The 26,016-nt window shown below is 46.2% G+C and overlaps 1 protein-coding gene across 18 annotated transcripts in view; it reads right to left on the bottom strand.

Annotated features, from left to right (window-relative positions):
• The window catches only part of DAB2IP (DAB2 interacting protein), a 354,231-nt gene that overhangs the window by 108,936 nt on the left and 219,279 nt on the right, over positions 1-26,016 (bottom strand). The window contains exon 1 of one of the 18 annotated variants that reach the window (XM_073314886.1): positions 25,802-25,937. The exons of 15 other annotated variants lie outside the window; for them this stretch is intronic. The gene's annotated coding sequence lies outside the window, so the exon portion shown is untranslated. Of the gene's footprint in view, positions 1-9,719; positions 9,927-14,449; positions 14,546-25,801; positions 25,938-26,016 lie in introns of those variants that run through there. 2 more of the 18 variants (XM_073314880.1, XM_073314879.1) reach the window with 2 other exon arrangements.

The raw sequence follows: 26,016 nt of genomic DNA, 5'->3' as shown, positions 1-26,016 counted from the left end.
CTCTCCCTTCCCCTTGCGGCTCAGCTCTGCCCGCCTGCTTTATTCCTGCAGATATTTTAGTTGAAATTTACAAGGATTCCATTTCTCTCAGCACCTGGCATAAATTCTTAAGAATTTCAATAAGCTACCAGCCCACAGGGAGCAGAAGATGGGGGCAGGGCATGGATCAGTCACAATGCTGCAGCCAGAACTCTGAAGGGTGTCCTATTCAAAGAATATATGCACTACAAGAATGGCCTCCAAACACTGCAAAAATACTCACATCAACTGGAGTGTTTGGGCCCATTACTGTAGGATGCTGAAATACTCCCTCCACCCCCTTTGGAAAACATTATGGCACCTTAGGGCAACAGTTCACTGTACTGCAGGAACACCCCTATAAGCTGTCGTGCCTGGGATTTAGCACGGTAGGTACTTACAGACAGAACTGGGCACAATTTTTCAGCTCACACTTTTTTCCGGATGAAAACGCAGATTCGATGACATCAAAATGTTTCACGAATCCAAATCAAAATGTTTTTGTTGCAGCATTTTCAAAACAAAAACATTCAATTTTTTAGTTTGAAAACCCTTTTCACTTCAAAATTTCCTTAGTTTTAGTCTTAAAAATTTCTATTTTGACTATTTTAAAATGTTTTTGAAACTAAACATTTTGTTCAACACCAAATGATTTTTTCCTGACTCTTCAATTCATTAAATTTTTTGAAAATTTTAGTTTATGGTTCAACCTGAATTTTTTCCCCTCGTCTTACAATCCTCTATTCATCCAGCTCGACTTGCAGGATAATTTTTAAGGGATCAAAACAACAAAATGGAAATAAAATTTTAAAGGTAACTAAAACATTGGCCCTATCCATCTAGCCAATGTCCCTTTAAAGAAATCTACTGTATTCCACACGGTATTTACTTTGTCACACATTAGAAGTCGTTGAACATTCTTGTCAACCATAAACTATTTTCCTTAAACAAATGGTACATTGGCAATGGCTTGGGAAGACTGACATTTACTGCCCATGAGGAACAATGTGTCGAGTAAACTTGCAGCTCAGACCTCTCTTTACCATGGGAAGAGACCTCTGCTGTCATCAGATGAAAACATGAACATACTGCATAACCAAAGCGTTAGGAGAAAGCTATACGCTTCCACCAGAACTGACAGCAGACCCACGTAATTATATTGATGGTGATATTAAATATGTAATGATCATTCCCCAACTGCCGAGTAATGATCATCGTTCCAGCTGATCTGCGATTGGCAAACAGGCTGTGCATTTACATGGGGGGAAAAGAAAACAAAAATATTAAAGTATTGTTTGGGGTTTGAACCAGAAGAAATGTAAAGCCATCCAGTGCATTCAGTCCAACACAGTACAGCAGACTCAGAGCAGATTGTTGTACATCCCTCAGTCAAGTCTTACTCCCTTCCTACCCTGTGCTACTCACTTCTACTCGACCAAGTCTTTGAAAAACTCCCCACAAAACCCTAATTAAGAGATCAGCAGAATCATTTCTGACAAGTTTTGCTAGATCCGTACACAGAAGTAATCTTAACGCCCGCACAGAATCCTTAAGCATTTGTCAGGATGCCATGCTAGCATGGCACAGGAACACTAGAACAGCAGCAATCAAATTAGGAAAGTAGTGGTTGGATGACTTTCCAGGAAATGAGCAGATTCAACTGGCCAGTAGCGGCAAACCTATTCCTAGCAGTGGATTTGCACAGCTCCTTGTGAAACAAATCAATTAGATAACAGGCACGGACTGCTACCTAGTGAGACCCTGCCCATGATGTGTATTTCTCCACCTGGCTCTCCAGGCCAGAATACAGGCTTTCCCTGCTTAGGCAGGTGAGCCTAAAACAAAACGCTGGCAGCCTTGGCTTTGAGATATATATTAATGGCCTGTTTGCCGCCAGAGGGAAATAGTGTAGCAAATGATGCCTTAGGGCTTGCACAGCATGGATGCTGCTGCCCTGTGTGTTTTACAGGTATTGGTGGTATGGGCTAGTTTCAGTGCCTGGAGTAAGGTCTTCTGTGTAGGTCCAGGTTAATTGTGCCACGTACAGTGGGGGCTTTCTGTTGTGGATGGGACATTATGAATGCTGCAGCTGATCCCCTGACACATGCAGTGCCTTGCCTCTGGGGTGGGGCGGGCCACCATGGATTAGATGTGTCCCACTGGTACAGGCTCTGTGGCGCACTGTGCATGTCTGTGAACAGTTCTGCTCAGAACTGCGTTGTCCTCTGGATTCGCGAAACCATTGCAAGGACAAGCAAGAAACCACAAACCTACTGCTGTCACACTGCCCCTCAACAGCTTCCCCATGGAGCGTAGATGCATTTGGCAGAGGGTTTTACACAACATTCATCTGCCCGTAAAGAGGCTGAGTTCTAGTTGTGGCCACTGAACTTCTAGCTGAGGAGGCCTGGGTGGGACTTCCTTTTGGTAGGCAGCGGCAGGAGATGCTGCAGAGTGCCTCAGAGTCCCTTCCACCAGGAATCTGTCACTGCCACACGCAGACTCTGGTAGTCTAGGCAGTGCCAGGCAAAGTCTCCAAACACAGCCCCAGTCTCAGTACTGAGCACCAACCCTGGCATTGTCCTTCTGCTTTAAACATCTCAGAACATTCCACTGATGGATGAATCCATTAATGACATTCATCCCATGCTTGGGAGACTTTCCACTATACGTACAACCGCAGGGTCCCTATGACGCTCGCCACCTCACCTTGAGGCGCAGGGACATTATTAGCAAAGAGTTCTGCATTCCACACTCATTACCAGTAGAGCAGGGGGGAAAGTCCTTCTGATGCAGGCGGAAAGAAGAGAATTCCAAGACAGACTGATCTTTGAGCTGCCTCATCAGGTCCTAGATTATAACTGGGGGAATGGGGGGGGGGGGGGGGGGAGATTTTCCTTCAATTTCTCTACACTTTCTTACCATAAATCCTTCATTCTGAAGATAAGAACTAAATCATGCTTGAGGCAAGAAAAACTCACTTAATCAGAGATAGCTAAATTCAAAGTGCACCCAGGGTCAGTATTATTACTAACTTTTGCTTTGGAGGTAGAGCATTGAAGCATAATCCAGGCTTGCTGCAGGAATGACAGATAGCTGGTCTTGAGTGTGGCATGGATCTTTTTCAGCAGTAACTAGGTTTTAAGTTCTGCTTTCTCTTCCCTCATTTTTCAGCTTATTTTCTGCTGTTGACATGCAACCAAGGGCCATGCACAGTGAACAGTATTAGAACATCGTTCACAGTCAAATGACACTGAACATGCCATGTAACACCCTGAGGGCTGTCCTTACCAACTAAAGCAGAAATCAGACCCCAGTGAACCCATCCTGGGTTTTACACTGAGCCCAGTGCACTGCAGGGACAGGACCTCCAGAGTTCAGTGAGTGGTATGTGGCTACCAACCAGCGCAGGCATGATCACTGAACCAGACAGCAACGTCCACTGGATTTCTATCTAAGTGCCTTTGGTCAAAAGGGGTTCTAGTCACCTCAACAGAATGATCCAGTTGAAAACAAAGCTGAGTTAGAGCAGAAGGCAATGGCGATATGCCAATTACACAGGCAACTCTTTCGTAGGCCTTTAGTTTTTCATGTTTGCCATTGACTTCTGTGGGTGCAAAATCAATCAACTTGGGTAACCCTGCCATGCTGCTTTGTCATTATATTCACAACATCCCACATCATACATGAACTCCCCCATGCCCTCTCCCCGCCCACAGAAGCAAAATCTCAATCTTGCAAGAACAGATCCATTTCTGGAAGACATTGGAACGCCAAGGCGTGTCAGTAGGTCACAACTGACTCTCATACATCTTAACAAATTTATTTGGGCACCAGCTTTCATGGGCTAGAACCCACTTCGTTGTTTTTGCTGATACAGACTAACATGGCTACCACTCTGATACCTGTCGTAAGTCTTAGCATTCCTACCTGCAGCAGAGTGGCCCTCGGAAAGGGGTAAAATTCTTCCTTCCCTGCAAAACCATCACAGAGATTCTGTGCACTGACTTCTGGTTCCCCACTGATAAACCAGAGTACAAAAGTTGGAAGTGAGAGGTTAACGGCATGAGGTTTGAGAGCCTCAAGATCTAGTTCTAATCTTAGCCCTGCCACTGACTCACTGTGTGACTCAGAGCAAGTCACTTCATTTCCCTGTGCCTCAGTTTCTTCATCTGTAAAATATACACCTTCCACCCAGGGGAGCTGTGAGGCTAAATGAATTGATGTTTGTAAAGTGTGTTGAGAGCATGAAATGGAGGGTGCTAAAGAAGCACAGGATATTTATGATTATTGCAGGCACAGCAGCACCAGTGGGAAATGGCTTTTGCAAAGCAATTTCTGATCCACAGATATGAATCATCACTGCACGCCATGGCCAGCAATACCAGATCCCGCTGTATTATCTACATAGACAGAGGCATAATGTACAGAATACATTCCAAAATACAATATCAACAGCAAAAACCAGAATAAATACAACCAATGAGAAAGCAGCAACCACTAATCACACAGTTAAACAACAGGGGCTAGATGTTAGTGAATTCTTCTCATTTTCCAAATAGTCACACCCTACCAAGAGTGGCCACATCTCTCATACTAGCCTACAGTATCTCACATCATGGTTCGTTTCTTCCCGGTTTATAAATATTCATTTTTCCTCATTGATATTAACAATAACCCACCCCGTTAATGGAAATCTTTCTTGAGACTCGAGAACATGGAACACACTGTCACTGCCTCCCAGGAGAATGTCAGATTCAGCGGGGGCTCTGGCCCAGGTCCTCAAAGGTTCTGAGGTGCCTAATTCCCATTGATTTCAAAAGGGAATCTGAGGATCTGGGGCTGTTTCCCCTCTCTGGGTGCAAGGAGAGGAGAGACTTCACCCTCTCAACGCAGGCAGCAGATAAACAACTCTACACTCCACAATCCCAGCTGCCATCGCTGGATTTCAGCTCCTCCTAATGGAGAGCTCTGATAGGTGGGGTAGATGCTTCTCAGGGTACTGGAGGTATCTTGCTCTGCAAGGAGACAGTCAAATCTGCTGACTGATCTCAGGCTAGGATTCAGTTTAGTGCAGCACCTGGCAGCTAGGCCAGGGGAAGAGGCTTCCTTTTGGCTCAGCCGATAGATGTTACTGGATAGACTTGCTGCCGAGGACACAAGGATCCCAGTTTGGATTCAGCTACAGCAAGAAGCAGGACACGCCCAGAGCCAAATCCGATTTGTGCAGGTGAGGCATGGATAAAGTGGCCCAACAGCTGTTTTACGGGCCTGTTGGGAGATTGCCCTGAAACAAGGCATCCCTGACAGGGGAAGAAAGAGCATAGCCAGTTTTCTGGCACTCTTGCATAGGGCTCCAGATGCAGAAGCTGAGCCGGGGAGGGACGGGGTATGCTGGGGCCATTTAATACCCTGGCTATTCCTGGATGCCACCTACCAGTTGCATGTGGTGTACCTGTTAGGGCAGCCTTGAAGTTTCTCTAATTCAGTATGGGGCTGAACTAGGCCCCAGCAACTCCAACACAAACCCATCTTTGCACCTCCCTCTCAGTCCCTGAGCTCTGAAGGAATCAGCCCTGCTGTGCATCTGGCCTCAGGATGGGGGCTGTCACATGGCTGCATCTACTCCAGTGGCTGGCACCAGGGACCATCAACAGTTCCTCTAAGGATGCCTCCTAATCAAGACCTGGAATGGATTTTTCATCACAGAGTCCTTCTGCTAGCACTTTGCAGGGTACAATTGAGATTTACGGACCTGGGCTGGTGGATTGCTCCCTGATACCTACATAGCAAAGCCAGCATTTAGTTCCTTCATCCCCACCCCAAATATCTAATTTCAATTTAATTTCACAGTTGTAATGGATTTTTCAAAAATATTCAAGAACATATTTACTTTCCAACATCTTATTTCCTTTCACATTTGAAAAAACTTTCTATCTAATCCCCCAAGTCATCCTTCAGCCTGAATAATTTCAGGTTTTTAATCAATAGCTGTCAGACTTGTCAAATTACTTTAGGGAGCACAAAGCAATTTTTAAACATTCATAAACCCTCGTAGAGTAGTTAAGTGCACTGAATTTTAAAAGAAAGAAGAACTGAATAACACTGATCAAACAGGATTATATTCTGGCAAATTATAAATTAGCTTTTTATGAATCACATCAAAGCTACTTATCCAGTGTCAGGCGCCCACTGCCTGTAGGAAAGAAAGTCACCCACTCCACAGCAGGGAAAGGAACCCTTTCTTCTTCAGCTCAGGGGTAGGAGGCCGCACACTCTTCTGTTGTCCTTCAAGAAACATCATTTTCTAGCTAGCTATTGCAGGGTTCTCTAGAGCTACCATCACTCGGGTATGTAAGCACTTCCCAGGGAAAATGGGTCTGTATAGCAAGGTGAATGGAGTCATCCGTTTCCTGATTGCAGGAAGCTTTGCTTAGATGCCATGTATATTATATTATCACACCAAATATCTTAAATTTGTGTTTCTCATCAATCAGGTTGTGGTGGGAAAACTTGCAGCATCTCCTAGATGATTTAATTAATTTCAAGAAGGTACAGTCTAAATTACTTGCTGAAAAGGGTTTCGGCCCCTCTACACCACCAGTCCCATGTGACCCATTGCAGACAGCGACTGTCATGAACCTAGCATTCCAGTGTCCTGGTGTGGATGGTGCTGCAGGCATCCTCCACTCTGCTGCTGCACACCAGGCCTGGTGGTGGGGACACATCGTGCCCTGCACACACACACTAAACCGGCATCATGGGAGATGCAGTCTGTATCCACCACAGGGTGGAGCCTGCTCGGGACCGGCTCACCAACGGATGTACATGTGGCGCTGTCCTCAGCGTTCAGTTAATAACAACCCACACTAGCGGCAGCATAAAACTGGTGCAAAAAATATCGGCCTTCATTAAAATGTGAGGAACCCAACTGCACAGGGAGAGCGTCTCGCGTTTTCGTGACCAACGCTTATGGTTAAACCCAACAATACAGCTAGGGAGGTGGGACTGAACCTCTGAGGTTTGTCTGGGGACCCATGTGACACTAGAGGCCTCAGTCTAGTTCCAGGCGGACAAGCGTTCACACCACAGAAATCCAGCACCACAACTGACAGCCCCCAATTTCTTGGGCAGAGTGTGACCAGGCCGTGGGCAGCGAACTCACCTCTAAGCCAGCAGGTCAGGACCGAGTCACACTGAGGGGGCCAGAAGGGACGGGGGAGGGAGTGGTGCTGCTCCAGCTGTGCTGTACTTGTTCCGGGGTGGCGGCGGGCCAGCCGCCCCCAGCCTGGTCCAACACCCCTCACCAGCACGGAGTTCACACAATGTCCTGCTGCCCCGCCCCATCAGTCAACCTAGCAGCCTTCCTCATCTGAGGGATGTAGGTCAAGCAGGGGAAATCAGGGGAGCTTCGTGGCTCTGTCAGGAAGGGAAGAAACCCACCGGGAAAAAGCCCCACTCAGCTCACAAAGCAGAACGGAGGGTGCTCGGAGGAATGGAACATTTTTGGCCACGAGCACAGCAGTATGTCCAAATCTCCCTCCTTCCCTCTCCCCGCCCCCACTCCTCCCAGCTAAACCCTCAGCTTCCACATCCTCAGATCCACTAGCTGTTAGTCACGAAAACGTGAGATGCTCTCCCTGTGCAGTTGGGCTCCTCATATTTTAATTAAGGCCAACATTCTTTTTACCAGCCTGGGGATGAGCACAGCATGCCCGGCCATTTAGCCGGACTCGTGGGAGTGAGTTTAACTCCAGCTGCTGCAGGGGACCTATTGTGACCATGGCAGGAATTCCGTACCCTGGCGATTGGAGCTGGTACTGCCTTCTGGAAAGGAACCTCAGCCAGCAGGCGGCGTGCGGCTCAAATAACAATCAGCAGGCGGGGTGATCCTGCTGGAAAGATGTCTGAAAGACAAATGCTGCCAGTCAGTCTCAGTGATGGAGGTCAGCAAGCTGGGGGTTGGGACAGAGATGGATGCAGCTGTGGGAGGGAAGGCGGCAGGGGGGGGAGGGGGGAATATGCACTTTACTGCAGCTTCTGCTGAACGGTGAGCATCTCAGAGGCGTTATCCTGAAATATCCTGTGTGTTTTGTACTGAGATGAGCCTGATCCAGAACCCCACTGCTTGGAAATCCTTCTCTTGAATAACTATTTTATATTATTCTTATATTATTCTTTGCTTTTAATATTGCTTCCCTCGTCATTTTGGCCCAGAGCTGCAGTTGTTTGCACTTCCAGTATGCATCTCACTTCCATAAGTTATGTTTCCCATCCTGTAGACTGCTATCCAGTGTTCTCCTACTGTCAAGATCTGCTGCATATGTCCTTTGCCAAAGAGGTACAATTTTGAACAGCCAGCCTCTGAATAAGGAACAGTGACTCCTCCTTTAACCTTTACGTTATTTACTAATTTCCTGGAGGATTTTTTTTTCTGTTGGCTGAACTGGTGCGGTATTGACAGCAATGGGAAAGGGATGTGTCTTACGAAGCCATGTTTCGATATCCTGACAGGCCACAATTGCCAGACACTTGCACAGTTTCAAATCCCCTGGACAGGATATTCCTCCTTACACAGATTTTTGATGTTCAAGTGACCTAGTTTTTGACAGTTGTTCCAAATATTTAAGCCCTGGTTCTGGAGCCTGAATGTGTTCAGAGCTTGGGAAATCTTGTTCCCAGAACCCAGCCTGCCAATATCTGTCCAAATCACTTCCTTCGCCTTCAACCAGGATTTATGAGTAGGTCTGGAAATAATTTAACACAGTTCAGGCCAGGAAAGGCAAAGAGAGAGAGAGCGCCGATAAGCGAGTCAAATTCAGTAGGAAATCCAGTATTGTCTGACCTGACTTACGGTAACTGCAATTGTTTGTGGCACAAGTTGAAGAAGCAAAATGTTCCCGAATGAGGAAATTTTAGAAAATTAGAGATATTTTCAGGGTTCAGCCTGTTTTCTCTTAGCTATGAGCTCAGCAGGGCTGTCAAACTAGTTGTTACTTCATAGACTTTTCCCTAGAGATCTGTTATTTCTCTTTACTTTTCCTACTCCCAAACAACCTTTGTATTATTATTTTTTGTTCTCCGATATTCATTGATAGCTGTGAAATCAAATATCCTCACCATACCAGGCAAATGCACAGAAACCAGCAAGAACTTACAGGCAATTGCATACACTGTATGATCTAACCCAGAATAACACAATTCCAGGAACTAAAAAAAAAACTAGAAGTAAAGAACATGAATAGGACATTAATCGGATCAGTTCAGCGTAAGTGGCAAATCTGACATTTCCATTCATCTTAAATCATTAACCCTGTGAATTACACATACTTGTGGGAGGGGGGAGAGGAATGATAAAAATTCACAGATTTCATTACTTCACCATAATAAAAATAATAATAAAAATCAGATTGCTTTTTGTCATGCAATAATCTTTCCTGGGATTTGTTAAACTAAATTTAATTAAGGGGCTGTTTCATTAAATGAAAAATTAAATGAAAGACAAGAGGCCCTGAGTTTTGAGAAAAAAAGAGAGTCAGGAAAAGCAGAGATTTAAAGGATGTCAAAGATGGTTAAAGAAAACGCATTGACAGAAGCGAGGAGCTGCTATTTCTCCTCATGTTCACAAAGAACAGCATGCTTGCAGCCTCCCCTTGTAACACACACACACACACACACACACTTAAGATGGAAGAACTTACCATAGTTCAACCCTTCCTTGCCCACTTTCCAGAACCAGGAAGAACTATTTAATGTAAACTCCCAAATCCACTGCAGGAAGTGCAGAGATCACCCTGTTCCTCTCTTTTCCTCCTTGTATGGTCTGAACAGCTACGATCTGTAAGCTGACTGTTGGCCCCAAGCCTTAGCCCCCTCTGGTCTCCGTAAACCATTCCAGTGCAGTCCACTGGGAACAATCATCACTAGTTAAACAAAGGCTATATTCTAACTCTATGTAATGTGCTTTTAAAGGGACAGTGCTCCAACTCCCAGCTATTCCAAATTTAAAGGCACAGAGCTTCTTTTTAAGCTCACAGACAGTAGAAGAAATTTAAATACACTTATTTTCAAACTTTAAATATAATTTTTAAAAAAATTAACAGTGCCCCTAAATCCAGAGATTATAATGGAGGAATTAACAGCGGTTTTTCTAGCCCCTGTGTTGTTGGGCCCAATCCTGCCTTTCTGGAGAACCCCAAGCTCATATGTGTTTCAGAACTAGTTTAGGGCATGTCCTGAATGCAGCATCAGGCCTGTGGTGTTCAAATAAAATGACAATACTTTTATTTGAAACAAACACACATTTGGCATTTCTCTATTACCTCTGTCTGAGGCCCTAGACGGGCTTTATTAACAGTGGCCTTTTTATTCTGAATTTGTAAAGCAGCTGGCACAAACGGGCTGAGCCTCTAGGCCCTAGGGCAATTCAGAAAAATAACCAATAAATCAATAATAATTTGTTACTAAAGGGATGCTGTCAGCTGGAAATCTAGTTCATTAAAACCCCTGAGTCAGAAGTAGTTGGGGGCAGGTGTGGGGACTCAGACTCTCTACCCACATTCTTATCCCTCCAGTTGCTATGCGAAATACTCACACAAACAGCGACACCGGGGAAAGAGAAATAAAGTTGACTACACACAAAGTGCTGTCAAATGCCCAGAGGCAAACAAACTAAAATCATCAGGTCACAGGGATCATAAAAAGTCAGATATGATTTTTAAGTTGTATCCCTGTAACTGTCACACCACATCAGATTGGTATATTTCTTATTTTATGGATGGTGAAACTGAGGCACAAAGAAGTCAATTGCTCAGGGTCATACAGAAAGACAATGACAGATATGGGAACAGAACCGAGGCGTTTTGGCTGCTGGCCCACTGCTTTAACCATTAGATAACTTTGCCTCCATTAAACTTCTGCTCTCACACTGTGCAGTGGAGTGGGGCTCATTTCAAGGCCTCTGCAATGACAATCAGGGGCATGAGCAGGCTCTGGTATTTGTGTTTCAACTACTTATGCTTATCTGTGTTTGTGAATGCTCTGTCAATGCCTCAGGGAGCTGTTTACTGGGCTGAAATAACTGGGGTCTGGTAGTTCAGTTCCTGTATGACGAATAAAAGCGAGCAGAGCAAATCTTGTGGTATTTTGATCCCAGATGGGAAAAAGAAAAAACAATCATAAAACACAAAAACAAAGGCACAAATCTGGGGGCTTATTTGGATTCCTGTTAATCCAAACTCTATTTCAAGCACATTCTCCCAACACCTGCCATCCCTGTATTTTTCTTTTAAATCAATTGATGCAGTCTGCAAATTCGTTTGCATTCATTCTGGAAGGGATGGGTATCTATTTTCCTACTATGATAACAATAAAATATGCCCTGAATCTATGTCACTCTCTTAATAATGAGTCTGAATACACTTACTGTCATGGTCGCATTGCCAAATATTCCTAGCAGCCATTTCATCTCTGTCTGCCAGTCCAGGCCTTCTACCAGAACCCAGCTGTGGGACTAGAAATAAATGGGCTCCCCACCCAGTAGAGCTTCTCTGAACATTGGTGTTAATGGGCACAGATGTCCTCTGCTTTAACACACGTAAGTGCTTTCCACAGCTGAGTAACTCCAGTTACCACTGCCTAGTCTCATAACCGTAGCAGTAAATAAACCAGAAGAATTGGCCCTTTGCCTTCTTAAAATTATGTGCTTTATGTAATCTTTAAAAGGATGCAACCAGCTTAGGCGCCAAAATACAATTGGCAGCACTTGGCAGATAAATAGGGACACTCCTTTGAACTCCACAGAAATGCCATCGTCTACAGAGAACTTTCTGGGAGGACAGAATGATGGAAAATGCCAAATAATCTGCTAAAATATTGAGATTGTCCCTTTTAAATAAGAACATTTGGCAAGGATGCAGCTATGCCTTCTCCACAGCATTGCACTGGTGAGGAACCAAACATCTACTAACAGCAGAACAAGAAGGAATCAGCTTAATCTGCAGCAAAGGAGATTTCAGTTAGATATTAGGAAAAGGTTTCTAACTCTACGGGTAGTTAACTTCTGGAACAGGTTATCAAGGGAGGTTGTGGAATCCCGGTCACCACTGGAGGTTTTTAAGAACAGGTTGGACAAACACCGGTCAGGAATGGTCTCTACATAATACTTGGTCCTGCCTCAATGCAGGGGGATGGACTAGATGACCTCTCGAGGTCACCTCTAGCCCAGCATTTCTAGGATTCTTCACACTGTAAGTCTTATAAAAATACAACAGATATTTTTCCAGGGCTGCTGCATGAAGCTTCTCTTTCATGAGCAAAGGTATCTTGGGGGCCTAAGTGTCCTTTAAATGGTTTGGACACACATGTGTATTATACACACTCACAGAGAAAGAGACAGTTATATCTCGCCAGTCTATAACATGGAACCTGGTAGTACATTTTCTTCTGTGTATAATTTTTTTACTTGCCTTCAGTCACAACCATTGTTTCTTATAGTGATTATACTAGAGAATGTGATCATTTTTGTCATGTTCTCGCACAAACACTGCCCATAAATATGTACAGTTTCAGGTCTGTTCCTAAGAGCCCTGGACCTGGCATATTATTGTGCATTATGGTTCATCCCTCATATTAAAATAATAAACTTGGTTAGAAATCTGATTCCAATATGAATAGCATAAGACCTGACCTTCATAGGCTCAGCCCTATAATTAACACCAGGTTGAGTGTCCGTGAAGGCTAAGGGGCCTCCAGGGTGCTTGATCAGGGAATAACCCTATTTAAGAGCTAGATTTACTATGCATCACAGCTGTGTGCTTAAGAGGGTCTCTGGGACCCAGCAGTTTGACTTTATAGGGATTCTCATGTGGTTCAGATGTCCATGCATGAGCCCCTTCTGTCAGCTGATCACTAGGGCAGAGGGGAGGGCAGGCATTCTGGTTTCATTAGTTCACGACTAACCAGCAAATGAAGACAAGTGTGAAAATGCCCCCGGAGAATGGTGGTGGTAAAACAATTCAAAGAAACAGCTGGTAAGTGTCACCTCTGGTAGCAGTACATGGTAAATTCCCTCTTCATAAACACAGCCCATTTCAGAGTAACACCCCTCGGTCCTTGGCTTCCAGCAGCAATCTTAGGGAGGCCACACAGTATTTACTGAGAAAAGCATGGCCAACTGTTAGGGGTATTACAGTAGCACCAATTGAGATTGGGCCCTACTGTGCAGGTGCTGTACAAACATATAATGAGACAGTCCCTGCCCCCAACAGCTTCCAGTTATTCTGACTCAGAGCCTCTGCTGTGTTAGGCAAGTGATTTAATTTCTGCCTCAGGTTTCCCCTTTATGAAATGGGAATATCATCAATGGTACCTACCTCGCAGAGCTGTTGGAAGGACTGACTGATTAGTATTTAATAAGTATTAAGTATGAACTAAGCATTATCATTACAGAAAGAGCAGTCTGAGAACCCTGGGAGCTGTGGTCAGGTCTGACTCACTCGATGGCCTTTGGCAAGACACTTATCGTCTTTGTGCTTTTACGTATCCCTCTAGCACAGTATCCCAGATCTGACCCCTAGGCCATCTGATACGGTATCCTGCCCCCAGCAGCAGCTAATAGTGGATGTTTCAAAGGAAGGTAATCTTGTATACTGAGGGAAAATGGCATTCCTGGTGCCTACAGACAGGCTGCTTAGACCCTGAAATATTCAATTTATTTTTACTGCTTATATTTCATCAGCTCATCTGCAGATATTCTGAATGGCCCTAACACGCTCACCCTCTCACCCCTTTGTTTTAAACCCAGACACAGTTCATTATTGCTGAAACCTGGGTGATGAAAATGCACGTTGATGTTGTGCTAAGATTTAGGACTCTCTCCTCCCTCTCCGTACGTATGGGTAATTTCCATTAGTGGTAACAGGAGTGAAGAGTGGTACACATGCATGAAGGGGAGACTAGCCACCCCTTTGACACTAGAGGTTGGGAGCAATGGCAAAATAAGCCCACACACTGACGCAGGCTCTCTCATGTTGCTGCTGCTGCAGGACAGCTCAAGGACTTCCACTATTTGCCTGGTAAAGACTCAGTTGCTAAATGCTAAAAAGAAAAGACAGAAAGCCGGCCTGAGAAATCAACTTGATTCTTTGGATCTGTGTAGATAGAACAGACCTGCTGGCAACTTTTGGTTCCATGGCACCATCAGAAATTCAGGCAGGCAGAGCCTTGAAAATGAAGTGTCCCTCAAAAGTACTAAGACTCTCGTTATAAGCACGACATGTTCGTAAGGTCCTCACATGATGCAGGACAGAACAGCCAGGCACAGATGAGCCAGCTAATCACAGCCAGGCTAAAGCTTGCCACAACAACCTAACTGCTCTGAACATATAGCCATGTTCTCTGTTGAAATCCCACCCTGCTGTGGTTCTCTTACCTTTCCCGAGAGCTTTCAGAGTGTGCAACTCCTCCATTACAGCTCTATCGCTTCCTTCCTCAGCGGGCTGGCTCTCAAGTGGTGTAATTCACATGCATCTATCAAAATGGGGGCCCAGCTGTCGTGCTCACTTCCCACTCCCACATTGTGTTTATGTGCAGGACAGGAAGGGGCAGGCGAAAGGTGGCATGAGTCAATAGGAAACAAAGGTCTAGGCTCAGTCTGGGAAAAATAAAAACACTGCAGCCACAAAAACTGCACAGCACAAAGCCCATAAGAAAACAAAACAAGTATCTCTATATAGAAATGCTTTAGCATTTGCTAGCACCAGCAATTGGGGGCAGGAGATGTGGAATTAAAAGATAAACTATCATCTGCCCAAATTAGGGTATGATGGGGCCTCAGTTTCCCCTTTTGTAAAATGGGGATAATGATACTGACCTCCCTTGTAAAGTACTTTGAGACCTACAGCAGAAAGCTCTATATAACAGCTAGCTATTATTACTGGTACGGTTCTAAATTTTCATTACATGAGTGTCTCTCTCTCTCTGTATGAGGATATATTTCATACACGTACAATCTAAGACACAAACACAGTACCACTTGATTTCTATGAAGGTTACAGGAACACATTCTAGAGTGCAATGAAGAGAACGGCAGCTGGCATGACAATTTAATCATTGTGAAAGGGGCCACGTGCAGGAGCTGCGAATGCAAACCAGCTTTATAGGAACTTTGTTGGAGCGTAGCCCCTTTAACGTGTGCTGGTCTGCAAAGGGCAATGAGTGGCACAGTATCCATGCAACCCTTGAGATTTGGTTTCACGCACTCCCTCACGCACGTAGAGTCCTAATCTGTTATTTTGCATGACAGATGGCAGCATTTACTTCAGAAACATGGATTCTTTCTTTGCTTGCTGCCCCGCTCACATAAACTACCCTAAAGATTACTTCCAGAAGGAGAGGAAATGGCTGTTCTGTACAGACAGGGCTGGTGCTGGCTGATTTGAAGTGTGGAATCGGGCTGGGGAGGTGGGTTCCCCATGATTCAGAACAGAGTTATTTATTTGATTTATACAATGTACACATCCATGGTTCATGCACCTAGACCTTGATGACAGCTACTACACACCTCCCAATCCAAACCACAGCGTGCACAACATCAGCTGGAAGATCAAATGCCCGAACCTACAACAAATAAGGTCTTCCCCACTCAACGCAGGCAAAGGCTTTGGAGAGTGCCCTAGAGATCAACACATTCGTGCTCGGTTGAACCAAGTGCGAGGAAGAGATGCAGTGTAGCCAACTCTGGTGATTGTATTGCGCCAATTCTTGTGATCGTATTGCGAGTCTCGTGGTATTTGGTGTTTTTCATGCAGGCCCAGCTCCTGGAGTCATGGGAACATACCAGAATCTCAGCTTTTGCTTTTTTAAAAAAGTAACTTTCTAGCCCCCATGGTTGCAAACAAAAGCTTGAAAACATGACCCCTAAAGACTCACAATCCAGAAGGGAAATGAAAGGAACCCCAGATTTATTTGTTGTTTAAATTTCATGATTTTCAAGCCAATCAAATTCTATGGGTGGAGGGAGACTTTTGAAAACTTGGGGCTGGCTATTGCGGGAGACAGCTGGAGAATGTAAGCTCCTTGGGACAAGAACCATCTCTTTGCTCTGGGTTTGTACGGCACCGAGCCCAGTGGAGACTTAGTCCCTGTCTGCAGCTCCTAGGGGATACCACAACACAACTAACAAGCAGGGCTGCAGCCCCTCCACTGAGAACGCCCTGATGTACCAATTTGGGACGGGGCTGAGCTGATCTCCACAGCTGTGGTGGAAGCATGGACCAGGAACCAACTTGCTGACATTCCAAGTGAGGTTTCTGCGGGGTTCTGGTTTCCAGCTCCCACCACCAGGCATTATTGAGTGGTTTCTGAAGTGACCCCACAGTCAGCAGGCAGAAAGCAGATGACAAACACAGAGAAGCGTTAATGCTACTGAAGCCCATGACTGAAAGCATGAGCATCCGGGGTGGCAAACAAGTTCCTTTGATGCTAGTGATCTCTCTAGCTCAGTGCCCAGGCAACAGCGGAGACACAAATGCTGGGGTTCAAAGGTCCCTTTATCAGACTTCTTTTTTTTCTTTTCTTTTGCAACACAGCAGGCTGCCACGAGTGAACTGAAAAGCACCCAGGCAGCGTGGCCATCAGTGATTAATGTGTCGTGAACCACTTTACTTGCTAAATGTGACAAAGCTCGGACATTCCCATGGTTACTTGTCAGTCTGGCTGAGGGGGCAAACTTGCAAGAGGCTGGCATGTGCTACAGCATTCCGGGTAGCCACCCGGGGACGGTCACGGAGTGCGTACAAGCCAAGCTCTCAGCACCATCTGGCTGGGGTGAACCCCAATTTCGCAAGGACACCAGCTTGGTATCTGACTCCCCCGGCCCAGAGAACAGGATCAGGGACTGATGGAGCGGGACAGACATGGACACACACTGCTTACTGTTTACTCTGCGCAGCAGCTCATGTGTACATTAAGTAGCAAGCTAAGTCTTTAAAGCAACAGCACACCTTCATCTTACTACATGAAAGCTGCCACGGTTAAGCATTCTCCTGCCGCTCAGGGGGCTCGTGGTCAAAAGTGAGCCTACGTTAACATTAACCTGCCAAGCTCTGGGAAGGCCATTTCTATAGCACTGGGAAGGAAACACGTATCCCCGTAAATGCTGTGACTAGCTCTTCCCAGGGTTCTTCCACCTCCTGCAATTGGCCATGGAGTAACAGATTGGAGTGGATGAGAGTTCTGTTCTCAGAATCAGGGAGACAGGAAAGTGCTTAGGACACCAGTAACAAATAAGCAACACAGATAAGGGTGCAGGAATTTCCCAGAGATTTCTCCTGCACTTGCTATGGTGCTGGGAGCGTTGCCTAGTGATTTAGAGCAGGGGGCGGTATGCATCCGATGAAGTGAGCTGTAGCTCACGAAAGCTCATGCTCAAATAAATTGGTTAGTCTCTAAGGTGCCACAAGTACTCCTTTTCCTTTTGCAAATACAGACTAACACGGCTGTTACTCTGAAACCTGTCTTTAGATTTAGAGTGTCAGGGCTTCACAACTGCCTCACCACCTGATCTGGGGCAAGTCACTTCACCCGAGTGATATTACCTTGTGCTGTGATCTTTGCCAAGTTAAGAAGGACCATGGCAGACATGCATGGAATACCCTGATGCTATAGGAAGGGGTGCTGGGCAGTTCTGTGCCTAGAGTTTCCCCTTGTAAGTCTGCACTGAACGAGTGGCCCCTCATATTAATGGACAAGTTGATGCAGAGGTCATTGGCACTTGTAGTCATAATTCTCAGGGCACTTTTTGTAAGAGTCAAGATGATAACCCTGTGTCCTGGCCAAAAGCCATCTTAGTGATCATTCTGCTCATTTAAATTCCCTTCACACTTTCAACGGGATCAGAATTCTTCTTCCGTCATTCTGTGTCTTAAACTGTTGTATGGTGCTGCTGGGTGCTGTTAAACGATGACAGCCCTCTGCCCTTAATAGCTCCTTCACTCTTGTGAAAGGGCAAGCACTGAAATAGACAAGAAATCGGTTCTCTGAGAGGCTCCAAAGCAGTATTCCCGTCCGTTCCGTCACTAAGCCAGCCGAAGGACAAGACTTATGCATGCACACAAACCACAGCTAAGCTCCTAGGTCTAAACGCTTCCTTCCCACATCTGCGCCATCATTCAAGTGTGGCAAATAATATGCTGGCTCCAAAACCAATCACCACTCTGCCACTGACACAAGGAACGGCGATGCTGGTGCTTACAGTCAATTCTGGTTTAGAGGGGAGGGGTTTGCAGGATGGGTCCATGTCCCTTGTCGTCACTGTCAGAAGTGGGAATGGTCGGAGTCTCTCTAAAAGCCTGGCCGTCAGCCACTCTTTTCCAGACTTCCCCCTTTCTCCTTTTTGTTCCTCTCTTGGGTTGCAAGTCTCTGGTGAAGGCTCCAGATTCACTCTGGCTGTGGAACCCACTGCCCACGGATCATCTGGAAGGAGCTGGGTTTCTCTTGTGAGAATGCACTCAGCACTATTCAATTTCATAGATTCATAGATTCATAGATATTTAGGCCAGAAGGGACCATTATGATCATCTAGTCTGACCTCCTGCACAATGCAGGCCACAGAATTTCACCCACCACTCCTAAAAAAGACCTCACACCTATATCTGTGCTATTGAAGTCCTCAAATTGTAGTTTGAAGACCTCAAGGAGCAGAGAATCCTCCAGCAAGTGACCCGTGCCCCATGCTACAGAGGAAGGCGAAAAACCTCCAGGGCCTTCCAATCTGCCCTGGAGGAAAATTCCTTCCCGACCCCAAATATGGCGATCAGCTAAACCCTGAGCATATGGGCAAGATTCATCAGCCAGATACTACAGAAAATTCTTTCCCGGGTAACTTGGATCTTACCCCATCTAAAAACCCATCACAGGCCATTGGGCCTATTTACCATGAATATTTAATTACCAAAACCATGTTATCCCATCATGCCATCTTCTCCATAAACTTATCAAGTTTAATCTTAAAGCAAGATAGATCTTTTGCCCCCACTACTTCCCTCGGAAGGCTATTCCAAAACTTCACTCCTCTGATGGTTAGAAACCTTCGTCTAATTTCTAATCTAAATTTCCTAGTGGCCAGTTTATATCCATTTGTTCTTGTGTCCACATTGGTACTGAGTTTAAATAATTCCTCTCCCTCTCTGGTATTTATCCCTCTGATATATTTATAGAGAGTAATCATATCTCCCCTCAACCTTCTTTTAGTTAGGCTAAACAAGCCAAGCTCCCTGAGTCTCCTTTCATAAGACAAGTTTTCCATTCCTCGGATCATCCTAGTAGCCCTTCTCTGTACCTGTTCCAGTTTGAATTCATCCTTCTTAAACATGGGAGACCAGAACTGCACACAGTATTCCAGGTGAGGTCTCACCAGTGCCTTATATAACGGTACTAAAACCTCCTTATCCCTACTGGAAATACCTCTCCTGATGCATCCCAAGACGACATTAGCTTTTTTCACAGCCATATCACATTGGCAGCTCATAGTCATCCTATGATCAACCAATACTCCAAGGTCCTTTTCCTCCTCCGTTACTTCTAGTTGATGCGTCCCTAGCTTATAACTAAAATTCTTGTTATTAATCCCTAAATGCATGACCTTACACTTCTCACTATTAAATTTCATCCTATTCCTATTACTCCAGTTTACAAGGTCATCCAGATCCTCCTGTAGGGTATCCCTGTCCTTCTCTAAATTAGCAATACCTCCCAGCTTTGTATCATCTGCAAACTTTATTAGCACACTCCCACTTTTTGTGCCCAGGTCAGTAATAAAAAGATTAAATAAGATTGGTCCCAAAACTGATCCTTGAGGAACTCCACTGGTAACCTCCCTCCAACTTGACAGTTCACCTTTCAGTAGGACCCGTTGTAGTCTCCCCTTTAACCAATTCCCTATCCACCTTTCAATTTTCCTATTGATGCCCATCTTATCCAATTTAACGAATAATTCCCCATGTGGCACAGTATCAAACGCCTTACTAAAATCTAAGTAAATTAGATCCACTGCGTTTCCTTTATCTAAAAAATCTGTTACTCTCTCAAAGAAGGAGATCAGGTTGGTTTGGCACGATCTACCTTTTGTAAAACCATGTTGTATTTTGTCCCATTTACCATTGACTTCAATGTCCTTAACTACCTTCTCCTTCAAAATTTTTTCCAAGACCTTGCATACTACAGATGTCAAACTAACAGGCCTATAATTACTTGGATCACTTTTTTTCCCTTTCTTAAAAATAGGAACTATGTTAGCAATTCTCCAATCATACGGTACAACCCCTGAGTTTACAGATTCATTAAAAATTCTTGCTAATGGGCTTGCAATTTCTTGTGCCAATTCTTTTAATATTCTTGGATGAAGATTATCTGGGCCCCCCGATTTAGTCCCATTATGCTGTTTGAGTTTCGCTTCTACCTCAGATATGGTGATGTCTACCTCCATATCCTCATTCCCATTTATCATGCTACCATTATCCCTAAGATCCTCTTTAGTCTTATTAAAGACTGAGGCAAAGTATTTGTTTAGATATTGGGCCATGCCTAGATTATCCTTGACCTCCACTCCATCCTCAGTTTTTAGCGGTCCCACTTCTTCTTTCTTTGTTTTCTTCCTATTTATATGACTATAGAACCTTTTACTATTGGTTTTAATTCCCTTTGCAAGGTCCAACTCTACTTGACTTTTAGCCTGTCTCACTTTATCCCTACATATTCTGACCTCAATAAGGTAGCTTTCCTTACTGATCCCTCCCTTCTTCCACTCCCTATATGCTTTCTGCTTTTTCTTAATTACCTCTCTAAGATGCTTGCTCATTTCACTTGACATTCAGCAGATTGAGCTTTTGCCACCACGTGCCCAAGCCCGGGGCAGACATCCCCTAGAAACCCAGACTGCACAGACCCATGGGTAGCACAGAAAGGGTGGTGGTATTGTTTAATACCAATAATAATAACGATACGTACTTTGTCTTTCTCTAGTGCCTCCATCTGCAGATCACTAAGCACTTTACAGGCTTTCTTAAGCTTCACAATCCCTCTAGGTAAAGGTCCATAGGAATCACTTCGCACTCGCACACACACACACACAAATGCTGCCACTGCTAGTGTGGAACAAGTAAGAGTTTGACAGCACACAGCGAGATTACACAACGGCTTTTAGGTCAGAAAGCAAAGCACACTGTATTCACTGGACACTGCAGGGGCAATTTTTGGAAACAGAAAGGAATTTCCTGAGCTGGAATTTGCCCAGCACCCCAGAATTAATACCCTTACTCCCAAAAAATGTGGGATATGATCTTTCATGACATATGGGGCGGGATCTTCCTAAGAAGGCCCTCAGGAGCACAGACTCCCCAGTGCCAGACATTTCATGAGGGACTGGGAGGACCTGAAGTCTGAGGTGCACTCAAGGGACAGCGGCTCCCAGGAAATGCCCTGCTGGTGGAAGAACTGGTTTAAATTACCTCTGGAATTTTCAGCTCTGTTATGCATGGGATGGCACCAGTGCACGTACCATGTTGCACAATCACTTTGAAAGAATTAATAGCCAGTACATTAGCCTATCAGATTGTGTGTGTGACAAACTGCTTAAAGGCTTTTGCTAAAATTCTTGGTTTTATCACCCTAATTCTTATTCCCAAGTCTTTGCCATACATCTACTGGCTGCAGCCCAGCTTCACTGCGTCCTGTTCACTGGCTGGGAGTCAAGTGGGTGAACTCCGCCCATCACAGCAGTGCAGAGATCTGGACCTACCATTGCCAGAATTGCACCGGCATGAGGACACCCACTGACACCAATGCGCTTTCCCCAGGACTTCTGATCCCACCTGACTCACTCCAGGCCAAAACATATGGCTGAAACAACAGTTCCCAGCTGGGCAAGGGAAACTTCTTTTCTGCGTCTCTGGAGAAGTTCTGCAGCTTTGACTAAGCTCCTGCTCATTTCCTGCTCAGATGCAAAAGTTCTGGCTATTGACAGGGCATCTGCTAAGCCAGCTGGGCACTGGGCAAGTTGTGGGGAGGTGTTTCATTTGAAAGAACTGGCTACAGAGTGAGGACAAGGGAGAGGAGACTCTTTATGGAACTGCGAGCCAGGGTTGTTATAAGCATTTCTAAATCACCGTCACCATATTATCCAGCTGCCATGGGCATCTCCTGTGCTGGGATTTAGTGCCAATCTGCTCCGGAAGGCAACATCCCTCACATGAGTCATCTCCAAGGGCTGGAGTGAGAATATGCACCACACACCTAAAGAGAGCAACAGCCACAGAGTGCAAATGGAATCATGGACTGGACTTCTCAGTTCATAATAAGCAGGGCACATGACGCGGCTGCGTTGTGGCTGGAGGCTCTCAGTTTAGTCAGGAAAACACAGAAAATCCTTACAAGGGGAAAGGAGAGAGAGAGAGAGAGAGAGCGCGCGCGAGCAAGCTGTGGAAGAGGATCCCTGGAGACGACCAAGCGTCTTTGAGGCCTGATCTATACTAAAGAGTTAGGTTGACATAAGGCAGCTTATGTCAACCTAATTATGCCAGTGTCTGTCCTACAGCCTTGCTCCCGCTGATGTAGGTGTCCTGCTACACCAACATAATTACTGCACCTCCCGGAGAGGCTCAGGGCTTATGTCGGTGTAGTTAGCCTGATGCAGTGCCTCTGTAGACACTGTGTTCCTTACATCAGCTGTTGGCTGTCTTGTCAATTTCAGGGATCAGCTGAAGCCCTGAAATTGACAAGAATGCCGGGATCCTGGCTCTCCAGCCGGCTACTGCCAGGTCTCCACTCCAAGCCAGGCTACCACCCAGGCTCCCAACTTGGGCTGCCGCCTGGGCTCCCTACTGTCCCTTGGCTGCCACCCCGCCACACACACTCCTGTGGCTCTCGACTCCCTGCTGGGAGCGTGGCAGCCAACTGGCTGGAAGCAGGGAGGCGAGTAGCCTGGGGGACAGTTGGGCTCCTGGTGGGGAGCTGTGTGGAGCTGAGAACCCTGGCTTTCAACTCCCCACACCGTCCCTCCTCTACCAGCAAGTGCTCCTGGTGAGGATGCGCACCACCAACAGAAGGAGGGTAGTGTGGGCATCAGCCACTCTAATAATTACCACGGTGCCTGTAAGTCAACCTAGCCTCGGTTGACTTAAGATTGTAGTGTAGACATGCCCTTAGTTACCAAGGGAAAAAAAAAATCTTTCCAGAAATGTGGATGCCCACCTGTTCAGAAGTGGTCACTGACTGTGAGTATCCAACCTGAAACACCCTAGGCCTGATTTTCAAAAAGGTGCTGAGCATGCACAATACCAGCAGAAGGCAATGCCCAGCACCTCTAAAAAAACACGTCCCAAGTGTCTCAAGCTGTGCCCCCAGAAACCGAGTCACCCAAAAATCAGTGGTTTCTTTTGAAAATATTGGCCTTGCCTTCCATTATCCCAGCTGATAATGTTACAGGCTCTTTGAAAGCTCTTTGCAACATAAAAGACAATTGTAGCTTATATTATTAAGTCTGTCATCAAAATTACAGATGTCTAACACTATGAGAGTCAAAGAGGAGCAGAGGAGGAGGGCGGTTCTGATGCATAAAACCCCAGTGGAGCTATGGGGAGCATTTTGAATAAGAAAAGGTGTTATTCCTATCACTCTTACAGCAGCTGAGATCCTATGAAATTACTTATTGCTTTCTCTCTCTGTGCACAATCTTTCCAGCCTCTCAAATATGCACCCTAGGGCCACAAAATCCTACTAAGCTGCTCTGCTAAAACAGACAGACAGACACACACAGCTCAGCCCTATTGGGAACAGAACGGAGCACAGCATGCATGGTTCACTGGGAGAAAGCAAGGAGACACTTTCCCAGTGAGCTGAGAATTCTCTTTTGTTTAAACAGCTTTTGCACTCACTGCTCTGGCGTCTCCTCATTTTAATACTGTCAACTAATGAGGCCATGAGAGGCAGTTCAGTCTCTTAGGAGTTTGCTTGGGCTGTGTTTTCAGGCCTAACCACAGTGATTGCGTCTCCTTCAAGCACTGCAGTCATTCCTGGTGACATCAAGTACTAATTGCTAAGGGCCAGAGGTTGCCTGGCTCCTGCATGGGGGTACAGAGGAAAGAGGCAAAGAGCCTGCCCCAGCCTCCCAACCAGGGGCTCAGCAAAAAGGGATGCTGTACGAGCACTCGGCAGAGCTAACGCTGCTGTAGGGACTGGCCTTTCAAAGGGGCCATGGCCCCACTCCCACCCCCTGTGCACCCACACAAGAAAAGTAACTGAACAACTGATGGCTGAGAAATAAAAGGAAGTAAGTGGAGTCAAATCAATTTGCCTTCGAACATTAACTTGACTATTAATAACCACTTGGCCTGTGAAAATGAACCACTGTAAATGCCAGGCTACAATTTAACAGGAACATATTCAAGTACAGCTGTGACCTTCCTCGTCTCCTCATACTCCCTCCCCATCCTCCTCCTCCTGCCTGGCGTGCTACCTCGTAGCCGGGTCCTGCTTGGTGCATTGCCTTCACCCCCCATGGGGAGCCGTCGTCTAGTCCCTGGCCTCGGTAAGACCCCATCAGAAAGCTGTGTCAGACTCTCCCGTGTGCAGCGGTGCTGCCTCACCCCCTGGCCTGAAGCAGTAATAACAAACATCAAATACATAGTTTCCATCATCAGCACCCCCACTAGAAATTGTTCCAGCACCCATCCCCCTGGGGCTCTAGTTACCAGAAGGATTTGCTGTTTTTGTTTTTTTAATGTAAAGCACTATAGCAAACATGACAATCTTCACTTGGTGATTATTTGTTACATTGCATTATTCATCGTTCAAGCAAAGACCAGATCAGATAAAGTAACTGGTTAAGATTTTTCAAGCCGCATCCACTATCGTGATATGTTTTTAACTGAATTTAATTTTTTTTAAAAAGGTTTGTACGAAACCTAATATGAAGGGAAACATTTGCCAGGGGTTATTTGATTATTTAATTTAATTTCAAAGACACCAGTTTTTTTGTTGTTGTCACTTTGCTTTTCAATTTGAACCTTCCCTGCAGTGTTAGGATCAAGCAGGCACCAGACAAGTGAAAGGGGATCCAGAGAGCGGAACTGACCAGTGTTAAACTGGGAGGGAGGGGAGTGAAACTGCTCTACCTAGTTTCACTGCCCCAGTCGGAATGAAATGCAAAAAGCAGACAAATTGCATAAATGGGGGGGGTGGGGAAATGAACTAGGGCTGCCAGGCTTTACCCACTTCCTCAGGGTTAATTCTCAGCTGCCATTAGCCCATTAGGGAAGGACAGTCGCATTCTTATATGACGGGGGTTTAAGTTTGAGTGTCTCCCTTTAAAGATGGCAATTGCAGCCTCCTGCGGGCACCCCCACTCCTCAGTGCAGACACAAAGTCACACGCACCAGCCGCTTTCCAAGCGCTGGTACCAGTGTGCTCTCGTTGTGGGCACGTCGGGGGGGGGCGAGGGCACACGCGGGGCTTAGGCACGAATCTGCTCCGACACCCCCGCTCCCAGGATGGACGCCGGGCACTGCCCAGGGTTTATTCCCATCTCCCGCTGCCCGGGCGCCGTTAAGAGCCCGCAGGCTGCCGGCCGGGGGGTCTGACTGCCCCGCCCGCGGCCCGGCTGGAGGAGCAGCAGGGACGCCCCCCGGGGGCCGCCCGCTCCGAGCGCCGCGGGGCCAGGCGGGCTCCCCCGGCCCCTCTGTCAAAGGAGCCGGGGCGGGAGAGCCAGGGGCTCCCGCGGGGCACTCACCTGGCGCCGCTGCTCCGGCCGGAGGAATGACGCCGCGAGGGGCGCCCGGCCCAGGCGGGGGTTACTGGGAGCGGAGGCCGAGGCCACCCCCCTTCCTCTGCCGCCGGGCGCAGCTCGCTGCCTCCTGCCCTTGGGGAACCCAGCGCCTGCCCCGCGTTTGTAATTCAAGCCCCTTCCCGAGGGCTCGCTCCTCCGGGGAGCAAGGAGCGGCATTG

This window comes from Lepidochelys kempii, chromosome 16 (assembly GCF_965140265.1).
Source record: "Lepidochelys kempii isolate rLepKem1 chromosome 16, rLepKem1.hap2, whole genome shotgun sequence".
In the NCBI taxonomy this organism is placed as follows: domain Eukaryota; kingdom Metazoa; phylum Chordata; order Testudines; family Cheloniidae; genus Lepidochelys; species Lepidochelys kempii.
Note: the sequence above shows the minus strand (reverse complement) of the source record. Positions and strands in the feature narration are given on the sequence as shown.